This window comes from Bufo gargarizans, unplaced genomic scaffold (assembly GCF_014858855.1).
Source record: "Bufo gargarizans isolate SCDJY-AF-19 unplaced genomic scaffold, ASM1485885v1 original_scaffold_1028_pilon, whole genome shotgun sequence".
In the NCBI taxonomy this organism is placed as follows: Eukaryota; Metazoa; Chordata; class Amphibia; order Anura; family Bufonidae; genus Bufo; species Bufo gargarizans.
In genome coordinates, this window is record NW_025334206.1 from 270,787 (window position 1) to 287,704 (window position 16,918).

Here is a 16,918-nt window from a genome sequence, read left to right on the forward strand (position 1 = left end):
AGGAAAGAAACAACGGACGTGTGAATGAACCCTTAAAGGTTTCCGTTTTGCATTCCATCTGGCCATTCCGTTATATTCCGTTTGAAACGGAACCTATAACGGAATGGCATAACGCAGATGTAAACCCACCCTGTACGGAATAGGTGGTATTTGCCAGAGTTGCTGGAGAACTGTGAGTGCAATTTCGGGGGCACTGACCTGTACAGGGTGTGGAGGATGGGGAGGTTGAGATCCACTGAGGATATTATAAGACTTTTCTGTAGCTTCCTATATTGTTGCAAAGCTTGTGTGTTGGCTGAAGCCTTCCTATCTTACTGGTGGCTGGCCCTGCCCCTCAATTGTGCTTCCGGGTTTGGCTCCGCCCCTAGACTGCAAGGGGGTGGGGCTGAAGTTGGGGGCTGAAGTTGTTGCCATAGAAACATTGTAAAGGGGAGGAGTTAGTAAGATAACCACGCCCATGTGGGGGCGCCAGAAATATTTCTGCACCCAGGCGCCTGTGACCCTAGGATCGGCCCTGCTGGTGCACCCTCTGTACTGGAAACAGCCTCTGCTGGTGCACCCTCTGTATAAGAAGCAGCCTCTGCTGGTGCACCCTCTGTATAAGAAGCAGCCTCTGTTGGTGCACCCTCTGTATAGGAAGCAGCCTCTGCTGGTGCAGCCTCTGTATAAGAAGCAGCCTCTGATGGTGCACCCTCTGTATAGGAAGCAGCCTCTGCTGGTGCACCCTCTGTATAAGAAGCAGCCTCTGTTGGTGCACCCTCTGTATAGGAAGCAGCCTCTGCTGGTGCAGCCTCTGTATAAGAAGCAGCCTCTGCTGGTGCACCCTCTGTATTGGAAACAGCCTCTGCTGGTGCACCCTCTGTATAGGAAGCAGCTTCTGCTGGTGCACCCTCTGTACTGGAAACAGCCTCTGCTGGTGCACCCTCTGTATAAGAAGCAGCCTCTGCTGGTGCACCCTCTGTATAGGAAACAGCCTCTGCTGGTGCACCCTCTGTATAGGGAGCAGCTTCTGCTGGTGCACCCTCTGTATAGGAAACACCTTATGCTGGTGCACCCTCTGTATAGGAAACAGCCTTTGCTGGTGCACCCTCTATATGAAGCACCCTATGCTGGTGCACCCTCTGTATAGGATGCAGCCTCTGTTGGTGCACCCTCTGTATAGGAAGGAGGCTCTGCTGGTGCACCCTCTGAATATGAAGCAGCTTCTGCTGGTGCACCCTCTGTATAGGAAGCAGCCTCTGCTGGTGCACCCTCTGTATAGGAAGCAGCCTCTGCTGGTGCACCCTCTGTATAAGAAGCAGGCTCTGGTGGTGCACCCTCTGTATAAGAAGCAGCCTCTGCTGGTGCACCCTCTGTACTGGAAACAGCCTCTGCTGGTGCACCCTCTATAGGAAGCAGCCTCTGCTGGTGCACCCTCTGTATAGGAAGCAGCCTCTGCTGGTGCACCCTCTGTATAGGAAGCAGCCTCTGCTGGGGCACCCTCTGTACTGGAAACAGCCTCTGCTGGTGCACCCTCTGTATAAGAAGCAGCCTCTGCTGGTGCACCCTCTGTATAAGAAGCAGCCTCTGCTGGTGCACCCTCTGTACTGGAAACAGCCTCTGCTGGTGCACCCTCTGTATAAGAAGCAGCCTCTGCTGGTGCACCCTCTGTATAAGAAGCAGCCTCTGCTGGTGCACCCTCTGGATAGGAAGCAGCCTCTGCTGGTGCACCCTCTGTGCTGGAAACAGCCTCTGCTGGTGCACCCTCTGGACTGGAAGCAGCCTCTGCTGGTGCACCCTCTGTATAGGAAGCAGCCTCTGATGGTGCACCCTCCAAAGGAAGCAGACTTTGCTGGTGCACCCTCTGTACTGGAAGCAGCCTCTGCTGGTGCACCCTCTATATAGAGAGCAGCCTCTGCTGGTGCACCCTCTGTACTGGAAGCAGGCACTGATGGTGCACCCTCTGTACTGGAAGTAGGCACTGATGGGGCACCCTCTGTACTGGAAGCAAGCACTGATGGTGCACCCTCTGTACTGGAAGCAGGCACTGATGGTGCACCCTCTGTACTGGAAGTAGGCACTGATGGTGCACCCTCTGTACTGGAAGCAGGCACTGATGGTGCACCCTCTGTATTGGAAGCAGGCAATGATGGTGTACCCTCTGTACTAGAAGCAGGCACTGATGGTGCACCCTCTGTACTGGAAGCAGGCACTGATGGTGCACCCTCTGAACTAAAAACAGCCTCTGCTGGTGCACCCTCTGTACTGGAAACAGCCTCTGCTGGTGCACCCTCTGTACTGGAAACAGCCTCTGCTGGTGCACCCTCTGTATAGGAAACAGCCTCTGCTGGTGCACCCTCTATATGAAGCAGCCTCTGTTGGTGCACCCTCTGTATAGGAAGGAGGCTCTGCTGGTGCACCCTCTGTACTGGAAACAGCCTCTGCTGGTGCACCCTCTGTATAGGAAGCAGCCTCTGCTGGTGCACCCTCTGAATATGAAGCAGCCTCTGCTGGTGCACCCTCTGTATAGGAAGCAGCCTCTGCTGGTGCACCCTCTATAGGAAGCAGCCTCTGCTGGTGCACCCTCTGAATATGAAGCAGCCTCTGCTGGTGCACACTCTGTATAAGAAGCAGCCTCTACTGCTGCACACTCTGTATAAGAAGCAGGCTCTGCTGGTGCACCCTCTGTACTGGAAGCAGCCTCTGCTGGTGCACCCTCTGTATAGGAAGCAGCTTCTGCTGCTGCACACTCTGTATAAGAAGCAGCCTCTGCTGGTGCACCCTCTGTATAGGAATCAGCCTCTGCTGGTGCACTCTCTGTATAGGAAGCAGCCTCTGCTGGTGCACCCTCTGTACTGGAAGCAGCCTCTGCTGGTGCAGCCTCTGTATAAGAAGCAGCCTCTGCTGGTGCACCCCCTGTATAGGAAACAGCCTCTGCTGGTGCACCCTCTGTACTGGAAACAGCCTCTGCTGGTGCACCCTCTATAGGAAGCACCCTATGCTGGTGTACCCTCTGTATAGGAAGCAGCCTCTGATGGTGCACCCTCTGTACTAGAAACAGCCTCTGCTGGTGCACCCTCTGTATAGGAAGCAGCCTCTGCTGGTGCACCCTCTGTATAGGAAGCAGCCTCTGCTGGTGCACCCTCTGTACTGGAAACAGCCTCTGCTGGTGCACCCTCTGTATAAGAAGCAGCCTCTGCTGGTGCACCCTCTGTATAAGAAGCAGCCTCTGCTGGTGCACCCTCTGGATAGGAAGCAGCCTCTGCTGGTGCACCCTCTGTACTGGAAACAGCCTCTGCTGGTGCACCCTCTGTACTGGAAACAGCCTCTGCTGGTGCACCCTCTGTATAGGAAGCAGCCTCTGCTGGTGCACCCTCTGTACTGGAAGCAGCCTCTGCTGGTGCACCCTCTGTACTGGAAGCAGCCTCTGCTGGTGCACCCTCTGTACTGGAAACAGCCGATGCTGGTGCACCCTCTGTATAGGAAGCAGCCTCTGCTGGTGCACCCTCTGTATAGGAAGCAGCCTCTGATGGTGCACCCTCTGTATAGGAAGCAGCCTCTAATGGTGCACCCTCTGTATAGAAAGCAGCCTCTGCTGGTGCACCCTCTGTATAGAAAGCAGCCTCTGCTGGTGCACCCTCTGTATAGGAAGCAGCCTCTGATGGTGCACCCTCTAAAGGAAGCAGACTTTGATGGTGCACCCTCTGTACTGGAAGCAGGCACTGATGGTGCACCCTCTGTACTGGAAGTAGGCACTGATGGGGCACCCTCTGTACTGGAAGCAGGCACTGATGGTGCACCCTCTGTACTGGAAGCAGGCTCTGCTGGTGCACCCTCTGTACTGGAAGCAGGCACTGATGGTGCACCCTCTGTACTGGAAGCAGGCACTGATGGTGCACCCTCTGTACTGGAAGCAGACACTGATGGTGCACCCTCTGTACTGGAAGCAGGCACTGATGGTGCACCCTCTGTACTGGAAGCAGGCTCTGCTGGTGCACCCTCTGTACTGGAAGCAGGCACTGATGGTGCACCCTCTGTACTGGAAGCAGGCACTGATGGTGCACCCTCTGTACTGGAAGCAGACACTGATGGTGCACCCTCTGTATTGGAAGCAGGCACTGATGGGGCACCCTCTACTGGAAGCAGACACTGATGGTGCACCCTCTGTACTGGAAGCAGACACTGAAGGTGCACCCTCTGTACTGGAAACAGGCACTGATGGTGCATCCTCTGTACTGGAAGCAGGCACTGATGATGCACCCTCTGTACTGGAAGCAGGCACTGATGGTGCACCCTCTGTACTGGAAGCAGGCACTGATGGTGCACCCTCTGTACTGGAAGCAGGCACTGATAGTGCACCCTCTGTACTGGAAGCAGGCACTGATGGTGCACCCTCTGTACTGGAAGCAGGCACTGATGGTGCATCCTCTGTACTGGAAGCAGGCACTGATGGTGCACCCTCTGTACTGGAAGCAGGCACTGATGGTGCACCCTCTGTACTGGAAGCAGCCTCTGCTGGTGCACCCTCTGTATAGGAAGCAGCCTCTGTTGGTGCACCCTCTGTATAGAGAGCAGCCTCTGATGGTGCACCCTCTGTATAGGAAGGAGGCTCTGCTGGTGCACCCTCTGTACTGGAAACAGCCTCTGCTGGTGCACCCTCTGTATAGGAAGCAGCCTCTGCTGGTGCACCCTCTGAATATGAAGCAGCCTCTGCTGGTGCACCCTCTGTATAAGAAGCAGGCTCTGCTGGTGCACCCTCTGTATAGGAAGCAGCCTCTGCTGGTGCACCCTCTGAATATGAAGCAGCCTCTGCTGGTGCACCCTCTGTATAAGAAGCAGCCTCTGCTGGTGCACCCTCTGTATAGGAATCAGCCTCTGCTGGTGCACCCTCTGTATAGGAAGCAGTCTCTGTTTGTGCACCCTCTGTACTGGAAGCAGCCTCTGCTGGTGCAGCCTCTGTATAAGAAGCAGCCTCTGCTGGTGCACCCTCTGTATAGGAAACAGCCTCTGCTGGTGCACCCTCTGTACTGGAAACAGCCTCTGCTGGTGCACCCTCTATAGGAAGCACTTTATGCTGGTGCACCCTCTGTATAGGAAACAGCTTCTGCTGGTGCACCCTCTATATGAAGCACCCAATGCTGGTTCACCCTCTGTATAGGAAGCAGCCTCTGTTGGTGCACCCTCTGTATAGAGAGCAGCCTCTGATGGTGCACCCTCTGTATAGGAAGGAGGCTCTGCTGGTACACCCTCTGTACTGGAAACAGCCTCTGCTGGTGCACCCTCTGAATATGAAGCAGCCTCTGCTGGTGCACCCTCTGGATAGGAAGCAGCCTCTGCTGGTGCACCCTCTGGATAGGAAGCAGCCTCTGCTGGTGCACCCTCTGTATAGGAAGCAGCCTCTGCTGGTGCACCCTCTGTATAGGAAGCAGCCTCTGCTGGTGCACCCTCTGTATAGAAAGCAGCCTCTGCTGGTGCACCCTCTATAGGAAGCAGCCTCTGTATAGGAAGCAGCCTCTGCTGGTGCACCTTCTATAGGAAGCAGCCTCTGTATAGGAAGCAGCCTCTGCTGGTGCACCCTCTGTATAGGAAGCAGCCTCTGCTGGTGCACCCTCTGTACTGGAAACAGCCTCTGCTGGTGCACCCTCTGTACTGGAAACAGCCTCTGCTGGTGCACCCTCTGTATAGAAAGCAGCCTCTGCTGGTGCACCCTCTGTACTGGAAGCAGGCACTGATGGTGCACCCTCTGTACTGGAAACAGCCTCTGCTGGTGCACCTGTAAGAGGCAGCCCTGATCATCCAGCAACATTTCCAACATATATATATATAGCAGACTGTCATGTTTCCCTCCAGCCACCAGAAGCAGGCACTGATGATGCACCCTCTGTACTGGAAGCAGGCACTGATGGTGCACCCTCTGTACTGGAAGCAGACACTGATGGTGCACCCTCTGTACTGGAAGTAGGCACTAATGGGGCACCCTCTGTACTGGAAGCAGGCACTGATAGTGCACCCTCTGTACTGGAAGCAGGCACTGATGGTGCACCCTCTGTACTGGAAGCAGGCACTGATGGTGCACCCTCTGTACTGGAAGCAGACACTGATGGTGCACCCTCTGTATTGGAAGCAGGCAATGATGGTGCACCCTCTGTACTGAAAACAGACTCTGCTGGTGCACCCTCTGTACTGGAAGCAGGCACTGATGGTGCACCCTCTGAACTGGAAGCAGGCACTGATGGTGCACCCTCTGTACTGAAAGTAGGCACTGATGGTGCAGACTCTGTACTGGAAGCAGGCACTGATGGGGCACCCTCTGTACTGGAAGCAGGCACTGATGGTGCACCCTCTGTACTGGAAGCAGGCACTGATGATGCACCCTCTGTACTGGAAGCAGGCACTGATGGTGCACCCTCTGTACTGGAAACAGGCACTGATGGTGCACCATCTGTACTGAAAGTAGGCACTGATGGTGCACCCTCTGTACTGGAAGCAGGCACTGATGGTGCACCCTCTGTACTGGAAACAGGCACTGATGGTGCATCCTCTCTACTGGAAACAGGCACTGATGGTGCATCCTCTGTACTGGAAGCAGGCACTGATGGTGCACCCTCTGTACTGGAAACAGGCACTGATGGTGCACCCTCTGTACTGGAAGCAGGCACTGATGGTGCACTCTCTGTACAGGAAGCAGGCACTGAAGGTGCACCCTCTGTACTGGAAACAGGCACTGATGGTGCATCCTCTGTACTGGAAGCAGGCACTGATGTTGCACCCTCTGTACTGGAAGCAGGCACTGATGGTGCACCCTCTGTACTGGAAGCAGGCACTGATGGTGAACCCTCTGTACTGGAAGCAGACACTGATGGTGCATCCTCTCTACTGGAAACAGGCACTGATGGTGCATCCTCTGTACTGGAAGCATTCTCTGATGGTGCACCCTCTGTACTGGAAGCAGACACTGATGGTGCACCTTCTGTAATGGAAGCAGGCACTGATGGTGCACCCTCTGTACTGGAAGCAGACACTGATGGTGCACCCTCTGTACTGGAAGCAGACACTGATGGTGCACCCTCTGTACTGGAAGCAGACACTGAAGGTGCACCCTCTGTACTGGAAACAGGCACTGATGGTGCATCCTCTGTACTGGAAGCAGGCACTGATGATGCACCCTCTGTACTGGAAGCAGGCACTGATGGTGCACCCTCTGTACTGGAAGCAGGCACTGATGGTGCACCCTCTGTACTGGAAGCAGGCACTGATGGTGCACCCTCTGTACTGGAAGCAGGCACTGATGGTGCATCCTCTGTACTGGAAGCAGGCACTGATGGTGCACCCTCTGTACTGGAAGCAGGCACTGATGGTGCACCCTCTGTACTGGAAGCAGCCTCTGCTGGTGCACCCTCTGTATAGGAAGCAGCCTCTGTTGGTGCACCCTCTGTATAGAGAGCAGCCTCTGATGGTGCACCCTCTGTATAGGAAGGAGGCTCTGCTGGTGCACCCTCTGTACTGGAAACAGCCTCTGCTGGTGCACCCTCTGTATAGGAAGCAGCCTCTGCTGGTGCACCCTCTGAATATGAAGCAGCCTCTGCTGGTGCACCCTCTGTATAAGAAGCAGGCTCTGCTGGTGCACCCTCTGTATAGGAAGCAGCCTCTGCTGGTGCACCCTCTGAATATGAAGCAGCCTCTGCTGGTGCACCCTCTGAATATGAAGCAGCCTCTGCTGGTGCACCCTCTGTATAAGAAGCAGCCTCTGCTGGTGCACCCTCTGTATAGGAATCAGCCTCTGCTGGTGCACCCTCTGTATAGGAAGCAGTCTCTGTTTGTGCACCCTCTGTACTGGAAGCAGCCTCTGCTGGTGCAGCCTCTGTATAAGAAGCAGCCTCTGCTGGTGCACCCTCTGTATAGGAAACAGCCTCTGCTGGTGCACCCTCTGTACTGGAAACAGCTTCTGCTGGTGCACCCTCTATATGAAGCACCCAATGCTGGTTCACCCTCTGTATAGGAAGCAGCCTCTGTTGGTGCACCCTCTGTATAGAGAGCAGCCTCTGATGGTGCACCCTCTGTATAGGAAGGAGGCTCTGCTGGTACACCCTCTGTACTGGAAACAGCCTCTGCTGGTGCACCCTCTGAATAGGAAGCAGCCTCTGCTGGTGCACCCTCTGAATATGAAGCAGCCTCTGCTGGTGCACCCTCTGGATAGGAAGCAGCCTCTGCTGGTGCACCCTCTGTATAGAAAGCAGCCTCTGCTGGTGCACCCTCTATAGGAAGCAGCCTCTGTATAGGAAGCAGCCTCTGCTGGTGCACCTTCTATAGGAAGCAGCCTCTGTATAGGAAGCAGCCTCTGCTGGTGCACCCTCTGTATAGGAAGCAGCCTCTGCTGGTGCACCCTCTGTACTGGAAACAGCCTCTGCTGGTGCACCCTCTGTACTGGAAACAGCCTCTGCTGGTGCACCCTCTGTATAGAAAGCAGCCTCTGCTGGTGCACCCTCTGTACTGGAAGCAGGCACTGATGGTGCACCCTCTGTACTGGAAACAGCCTCTGCTGGTGCACCTGTAAGAGGCAGCCCTGATCATCCAGCAACATTTCCAACATATATATATAGCAGACTGTCATGTTTCCCTCCAGCCACCAGAAGCAGGCACTGATGATGCACCCTCTGTACTGGAAGCAGGCACTGATGGTGCACCCTCTGTACTGGAAGCAGACACTGATGGTGCACCCTCTGTACTGGAAGTAGGCACTAATGGGGCACCCTCTGTACTGGAAGCAGGCACTGATAGTGCACCCTCTGTACTGGAAGCAGGCACTGATGGTGCACCCTCTGTACTGGAAGCAGGCACTGATGGTGCACCCTCTGTACTGGAAGCAGACACTGATGGTGCACCCTCTGTATTGGAAGCAGGCAATGATGGTGCACCCTCTGTACTGAAAACAGACTCTGCTGGTGCACCCTCTGTACTGGAAGCAGGCACTGATGGTGCACCCTCTGAACTGGAAGCAGGCACTGATGGTGCACCCTCTGTACTGAAAGTAGGCACTGATGGTGCAGACTCTGTACTGGAAGCAGGCACTGATGGGGCACCCTCTGTACTGGAAGCAGGCACTGATGGTGCACCCTCTGTACTGGAAGCAGGCACTGATGATGCACCCTCTGTACTGGAAGCAGGCACTGATGGTGCACCCTCTGTACTGGAAACAGGCACTGATGGTGCACCATCTGTACTGAAAGTAGGCACTGATGGTGCACCCTCTGTACTGGAAGCAGGCACTGATGGTGCACCCTCTGTACTGGAAACAGGCACTGATGGTGCATCCTCTCTACTGGAAACAGGCACTGATGGTGCATCCTCTGTACTGGAAGCAGGCACTGATGGTGCACCCTCTGTACTGGAAACAAGCACTGATGGTGCACCCTCTGTACTGGAAGCAGGCACTGATGGTGCACTCTCTGTACAGGAAGCAGGCACTGAAGGTGCACCCTCTGTACTGGAAACAGGCACTGATGGTGCATCCTCTGTACTGGAAGCAGGCACTGATGATGCACCCTCTGTACTGGAAGCAGGCACTGATGGTGCACCCTCTGTACTGGAAGCAGGCACTGATGGTGAACCCTCTGTACTGGAAGCAGACACTGATGGTGCATCCTCTCTACTGGAAACAGGCACTGATGGTGCATCCTCTGTACTGGAAGCATTCTCTGATGGTGCACCCTCTGTACTGGAAGCAGACACTGATGGTGCACCTTCTGTAATGGAAGCAGGCACTGATGGTGCACCCTCTGTACTGGAAGCAGACACTGATGGTGCACCCTCTGTACTGGAAGCAGACACTGATGGTGCACCCTCTGTACTGGAAGCAGACACTGAAGGTGCACCCTCTGTACTGGAAACAGGCACTGATGGTGCATCCTCTGTACTGGAAGCAGGCACTGATGATGCACCCTCTGTACTGGAAGCAGGCACTGATGGTGCACCCTCTGTACTGGAAGCAGGCACTGATGGTGCACCCTCTGTACTGGAAGCAGGCACTGATGGTGCACCCTCTGTACTGGAAGCAGGCACTGATGGTGCATCCTCTGTACTGGAAGCAGGCACTGATGGTGCACCCTCTGTACTGGAAGCAGGCACTGATGGTGCACCCTCTGTACTGGAAGCAGCCTCTGCTGGTGCACCCTCTGTATAGGAAGCAGCCTCTGTTGGTGCACCCTCTGTATAGAGAGCAGCCTCTGATGGTGCACCCTCTGTATAGGAAGGAGGCTCTGCTGGTGCACCCTCTGTACTGGAAACAGCCTCTGCTGGTGCACCCTCTGTATAGGAAGCAGCCTCTGCTGGTGCACCCTCTGAATATGAAGCAGCCTCTGCTGGTGCACCCTCTGTATAAGAAGCAGGCTCTGCTGGTGCACCCTCTGTATAGGAAGCAGCCTCTGCTGGTGCACCCTCTGAATATGAAGCAGCCTCTGCTGGTGCACCCTCTGAATATGAAGCAGCCTCTGCTGGTGCACCCTCTGTATAAGAAGCAGCCTCTGCTGGTGCACCCTCTGTATAGGAATCAGCCTCTGCTGGTGCACCCTCTGTATAGGAAGCAGTCTCTGTTTGTGCACCCTCTGTACTGGAAGCAGCCTCTGCTGGTGCAGCCTCTGTATAAGAAGCAGCCTCTGCTGGTGCACCCTCTGTATAGGAAACAGCCTCTGCTGGTGCACCCTCTGTACTGGAAACAGCTTCTGCTGGTGCACCCTCTATATGAAGCACCCAATGCTGGTTCACCCTCTGTATAGGAAGCAGCCTCTGTTGGTGCACCCTCTGTATAGAGAGCAGCCTCTGATGGTGCACCCTCTGTATAGGAAGGAGGCTCTGCTGGTACACCCTCTGTACTGGAAACAGCCTCTGCTGGTGCACCCTCTGAATAGGAAGCAGCCTCTGCTGGTGCACCCTCTGAATATGAAGCAGCCTCTGCTGGTGCACCCTCTGGATAGGAAGCAGCCTCTGCTGGTGCACCCTCTGGATAGGAAGCAGCCTCTGCTGGTGCACCCTCTGTATAGGAAGCAGCCTCTGCTGGTGCACCCTCTGTATAGGAAGCAGCCTCTGCTGGTGCACCCTCTGTATAGAAAGCAGCCTCTGCTGGTGCACCCTCTATAGGAAGCAGCTTCTGCTGCTGCACACTCTGTATAAGAAGCAGCCTCTGCTGGTGCACTCTCTGTATAGGAAGCAGCCTCTGCTGGTGCACCCTCTGTATAGGAAGCAGCCTCTGCTGGTGCACCCTCTGTACTGGAAACAGCCTCTGCTGGTGCACCCTCTGTACTGGAAACAGCCTCTGCTGGTGCACCCTCTGTATAGAAAGCAGCCTCTGCTGGTGCACCCTCTGTATAGGAAGCAGCCTCTGATGGTGCACCCTCTGTACTGGAAACAGCCTCTGCTGGTGCACCTGTAAGAGGCAGCCCTGATCATCCAGCAACATTTCCAACATATATATATATAGCAGACTGTCATGTTTCCCTCCAGCCACCAGAGGCCACTGTGGCTGAGTAGGACAGTGAGAGGAGTTGTTTCCAGAGGACAAGGAGTTAAGGGTTTTTCCCGGGCTGAGCAGAGAGCCTGGGCTGAAGGTGTCTGAGTACACAGGAAGAAGGACGCTGTGCACTGAGAGGGAGATCCACAGGGAAGATTAGAGTGATTGCTCCCTGCCTGCTGACACAGTATCTGGGACATTAGAGTGTGTTTGCTCTCTGACTGAGCTGATGTGTCCTGGTGCAGAAGAGAGACTGCTGTAGTGTGAGGCACTTACCAGAGGAACTGTGAGTGAATTCCAGGCCCTGCCTGATTACACGTCCAGAGCTGCTGATTATCTCTAACCAGAGTTACAGAGACTACAAAGAGAGGCCAGAGCTGAGCCACGCTGAAGCAAGCAAGCAAGCAACCAGATCGGGACCCAGACTGTACCTGCCTGCATGTGCGGACACCGAACTGTGAGTGCACTGATGCTAACCTGAGCTAGGGCATAGTGGAATAGGATTTAGTTTAGTGCACCGTAGAGGTGCACCCCGGGTAGCGGGGACAGATAGGACTACCTAGAAGAGAGTAGCCTGCTATTGTCTGTACTTGTGTTTGTGATTCATTTGTGTTCTTTATGCAAATTTCCATTATCTTTATTGTGAATTCTCAAGCTGTTCATATTGTAAATCTGCTTCTCCGGCAGTTAGAGTTCTCTTTTAATAAAGCCGGTTTCTACTTCAGCCTCCTTGTCTGCTGCACTGTACTTGAGTCCTGCTCTACGGTCTCTTCCTCTGCTGACCGTTACAAGTGGCGCTGCGAGCAGGGTACAGTCACAGAGATGGAGGCGGCTGAAGGCAATGTGCATGATGTTAATGTGAGTACCTCAGGCAATGGTGGAACCCTTGCAAGGGCCCTTCCTATTGGCACGTTGTTCAACTTGCTACCCAAATTTGATGGCCAGAACATGACACTGTCAGACTGGGTGACAAGGTTACAGAGTGCTGTTAGGATTTACAATGTCAGCCCAGAACTACAAGTAGAAATTGCTTTGGCCGCTCTCGAGGGTGAGGCCCGAAGAAATGTTCTCCTACAACCAGAAGCCACGCACAATACATTGCAAGAGATGGTGAGATTCCTGGAAGAAATATATGGGGAAACAGCCAGTGCAGGGCACCTCCGGGCGAAGTTTTTTTACCGGATTCAACGGGAAGACGAAGGTGTCTCTCAGTACGCTACAACCCTACAGGAAGTGTTGGCCGAGGTACAAAAAAAAGAGGCAGATGGGGTTACTGGCATGGGACCCATAGACCGGATACTGCGGGAACAATTTATTCTGGGGCTCTACAGCAATCCCCTGAAACAGGCTCTGCGGGATCGAGTCAGAGTAGACCCTACCCTAACCTTTCGACAAATTTTGGCAGAGGCCGTGACGCGAAACAAAGAAGACGGCTATGCTTCTGGAGTAATACGGACCCAGGCCGTTACACCCCTTGGGGTTACGAGAAATGAGGAAGCCCTGGTCAGAGTGGTACAAGACTTGCAGAGCTCCCTGAGTGCCATGCACGAAAAGTTGACACCCCTGGAGAAACGGATAGAGTCGCGCCATACTACTGAGGCTGCCTATCCAGCCCGACAACAAACCTATCAGGCGACTCCGTGGGTTCCTACACCTGAATGCCCTTATGCTAGTTTACCATACCATCAAGCCCCTCATTACCCTTCAGTGGGGCCATCCAGCCAAGCTCTGAGGGCACCTCCCACTCGCAGGCAAAAATTGGGCCGTCAAGGGGCACAGTGTTGGCGGTGTGGAGATCTAGGACATTTCGCCAGAGAGTGTCGGAATAATCCAGCTGGACGCCAACAGCCGCCGTTAAACTACCGACCCCTGCAGTAGTGGGGCGTACTGCAGGGGAGGTGGAGAGCCAAGTTACCCAGCAAAGCTCCGAACACCTGGTCGCAGGGTGCCCCACTATACGAGCTGAGTTCGAAGGTGTTCCTGTCGACTGCTTAGTGGATACTGGGTCTCAGGTGACAACTATGCCCGAGTCATTCTTCTACCGTTACTTTCAAGCGCTGGCCAAGCCAGAACGAGAGACACTGGTCCGGGTTACAGCGGCTAACCAACAACAGATTCCTGTCACAGGGGTCGTGTGGATGAATGTACGGCTATGTGGACAGGAAGTGGGGCGGAAAGGTATCTTGTTGGTCCCCGAAACGTTCAAGGAAGATGTGCCGGTGATAATGGGCATGAATATCCTGCGAGAATTGGATCAGATCATGTTCACCAAACGGGGGCCGGGTTACTGGAAACAAGCCACCCCGCACAAACCTACCCAGAAAGCATTTCAACGGCTAATCCGTTTTTGTGGAACACAGAAAAGTGTACCAGCACACCAGGCGGTGGGAACGATCCGAGCGCCAGGAAAGGCTACCTTCACCCTTCCCCCTGGTCGGGAGACCGTGCTGACGTTACCCGTGGGAACTTTCCGTAATCTTGAAGGCATGGAGGTGTTCGTTGAACCAACAGGCCTAGGAGAGCTGGGTCAGGACGTCCTGGTGGCCCGGACACTGGGAGTGGTCCAGAATGGACGAGTACCCATAAGAGCTGTGAATGTGGGATATCTAGAAGTTCCCTTGACGCCAGGGGTGGAACTGGCTCGTGTGTACCTACATCAGGGAGAAATCCTGAGTCAGAGAGAAGTGACTCTAGCTCCGGTAGGGGATGCTGGTTGGACCCTGGCAGTTACTGCCAGTGCAGAAGAGGCGCCGACCCCAGAATGGAATGGGGGAACCATCTTGGATCAAATGGAGATAGATGTTAAGGCTCTCAGTTTAGACCAACAGCGAGCAGTTGAAACCATGCTGTGGGAGAATCAGGCTGCGTTTGCCCGCCACGCCGATGACTTTGGCTGCACGAATGCTATCACACATGATATACCGACGGGGGACACTCCACCAATTCGGGAGAGATATCGACAGATTCCGCCCAAGTTGTACCAGGAAGTGAAGACGCTATTGAAACAGATGATAGATTCCGGAGTGGTGCGGGGAAGCCAGAGCCCTTGGGCAGCCCCAGTGGTGCTTGTCAAGAAGAAGGACGGCACTATTCGATTTTGTGTCGATTACCGGCGGTTGAATTCTTGCACTGCGCGAGACTCATATCCTCTGCCACGCATCGAGGAGTCTCTGACGGCTCTAGGACGAGCCAAATACTTCTCCACCCTGGATATAGCAAGTGGGTACTGGCAAGTACCAGTGGCTGAGCAGGACAAGGCAAAGACAGCATTCATACTCCCCATGGGGTTATTCGAATTCAACAGGATGCCATTCGGACTGACTAATGCCCCTGGAACCTTCCAGCGGCTGATGGAGAGATGCCTGGGAGACCTGAATTTTGAAGCCACTCTGATATACCTAGACGATATCATCGTATACTCTGCTACTTTTCAAGAACACTTGAATCGGCTAGGGCAGGTACTCGAGCGACTGCGATCCCATGGCCTGAAGGTAAAGCCAAAGAAGTGTCATCTCTTCAAGAGGGAGATCGAGTACCTGGGCCATAGGGTGTCCCAAGACGGAGTGCTACCGTCCCAAGACAAAGTGGCTGCAATACGACAATGGCTAGTGCCGAGAACACTGCGTGAGTTGAAGGCCTTCCTGGGACTGACTGGGTACTACCGGCGGTTCATCAAAGACTACGCAAAAATAGCGGGCCCTCTGAATGAGTTGTTGAGAGGAACGGCTGGGCAACCCAAGGGCCAAAGTATCCCCTGGGGACAGAAACAGGAAGAGGCCTTCCAGGCCCTGAAAGAAGCCCTGACATCGGCCCCCATCTTGGCTTATGCCGATTTTGATAAACCATTCATCTTAGCTACTGATGGCAGCCTCTACGGAATGGGGGCAGTCCTGTCGCAGGTACAAGATGGACATGAGAGAGTGATCGCTTATGCCAGTAGATCCTTGCGAAATACGGAGCGAAACCCCCATAACTACAGTTCCTTCCGGCTGTTACTCCTTGCCCTGGTGTGGGCTATGACGGAGAAATTTGCAGGATATCTGACAGGAGCTAAGATCTTCGTACGGACGGATAACAATCCCCTGGCCCATCTGGGTACTGCCAAGTTGGGAGCCCTGGAGCAACGCTGGGCGGCTCGCCTCGCAAAGTATGACTTCTCAATTCGCTACCGCTCCGCTACAGAGAACACTAATGCTGATGGTCTCTCGAGGGTTACTTTTGAAACTCCAGTAGGGGATATGGATGAACAAAAGGAAGAAGATGAAACTCCTGACTTCCGCAAGTTCGCTCCCCCAACAGTCGCGGCCCAGACAAGTGGGGAGGCCCGTAAGCTACCCAAAGCATTGGGGAGAACTAATGAAGAATGGGGCAGATTGCAAGATGAAGACATTGGACTGCAGCAAATGAAAAGCTGGGTAACCCAGTGCAGGAAACCCAACAAAGAAGAAAGGACTGATCTGGATGCCGAGATGAAGTCCGTTCTACATCAATGGGACAGACTGGAAGTGCATGGAGCTGTTTTGTTCCGCAAGTGGCAACAGCCTGCCGACCTAGAGGCGAGGTGGCAGGTAGTGATACCCAGAAGAATGGCACGGGAGATAGCCAAAGAGGCTCATGAGTTTGGAGCTCACTTCGGGCCAGTCAAGACATACCAGTGGCTGCAGCGTTATGTGTATTGTCCGCGACTGGAGGCCACAGTTGAAGAAGTTTGCCGACAGTGTCGAGTGTGTGAACTCACGAAGAGTACAGAACAGAGAGCACCCCTACAGTCCATCCAGACCACAGAACCGCTGGAAGTGTTGATGATAGACTATCTTCTTGTGGGACAATCGTCAAGAGGTCCACAGTATTGCCTGGTCATGATCGACCACTTCTCCAAGTTTGCAGTAGTCACCCCAACTCGGGACCAGACGGCCGAGTCCGCTGCACGAGCCATTTGTCAAGACTTCATTCGGGTCTATGGGTGTCCAAAGCGTATCCATTCAGATCAAGGGGCGTGCTTTCAAGGAAAAGTGATGGAAGAGCTACATCGACTGTACGGCATTGAAAAATCCAGGACAACTCCTTATCATCCCCAAGGAAACGGAGCCTGTGAGCGCTTTAACCGCACATTGCTGCAAATGCTGAGGACACTAGAGGAAGACAAGAGGGCACACTGGCCTGACTACCTGCCAGAATTAGTCTGGGCTTACAATAATCGTGTCCACACCACCACCGGTTACACCCCATACATGTTACTGTTCGGTAGGGCTGGTCGAGAGATCGTGGAATTAAACCTAGAACAGCCAGAAGACCTAATAGAGCGATCAACCACCTCATGGGTGAAAGAACACCGTCGGCGTCTCCAGACCATTCGCCGGTTGGCAGGTCAGCGGTTACAGGAGAGAGCTCATACAGACCGTCCTCCAGTTCAGGAGGTTCCATTGCAGCCTGGGG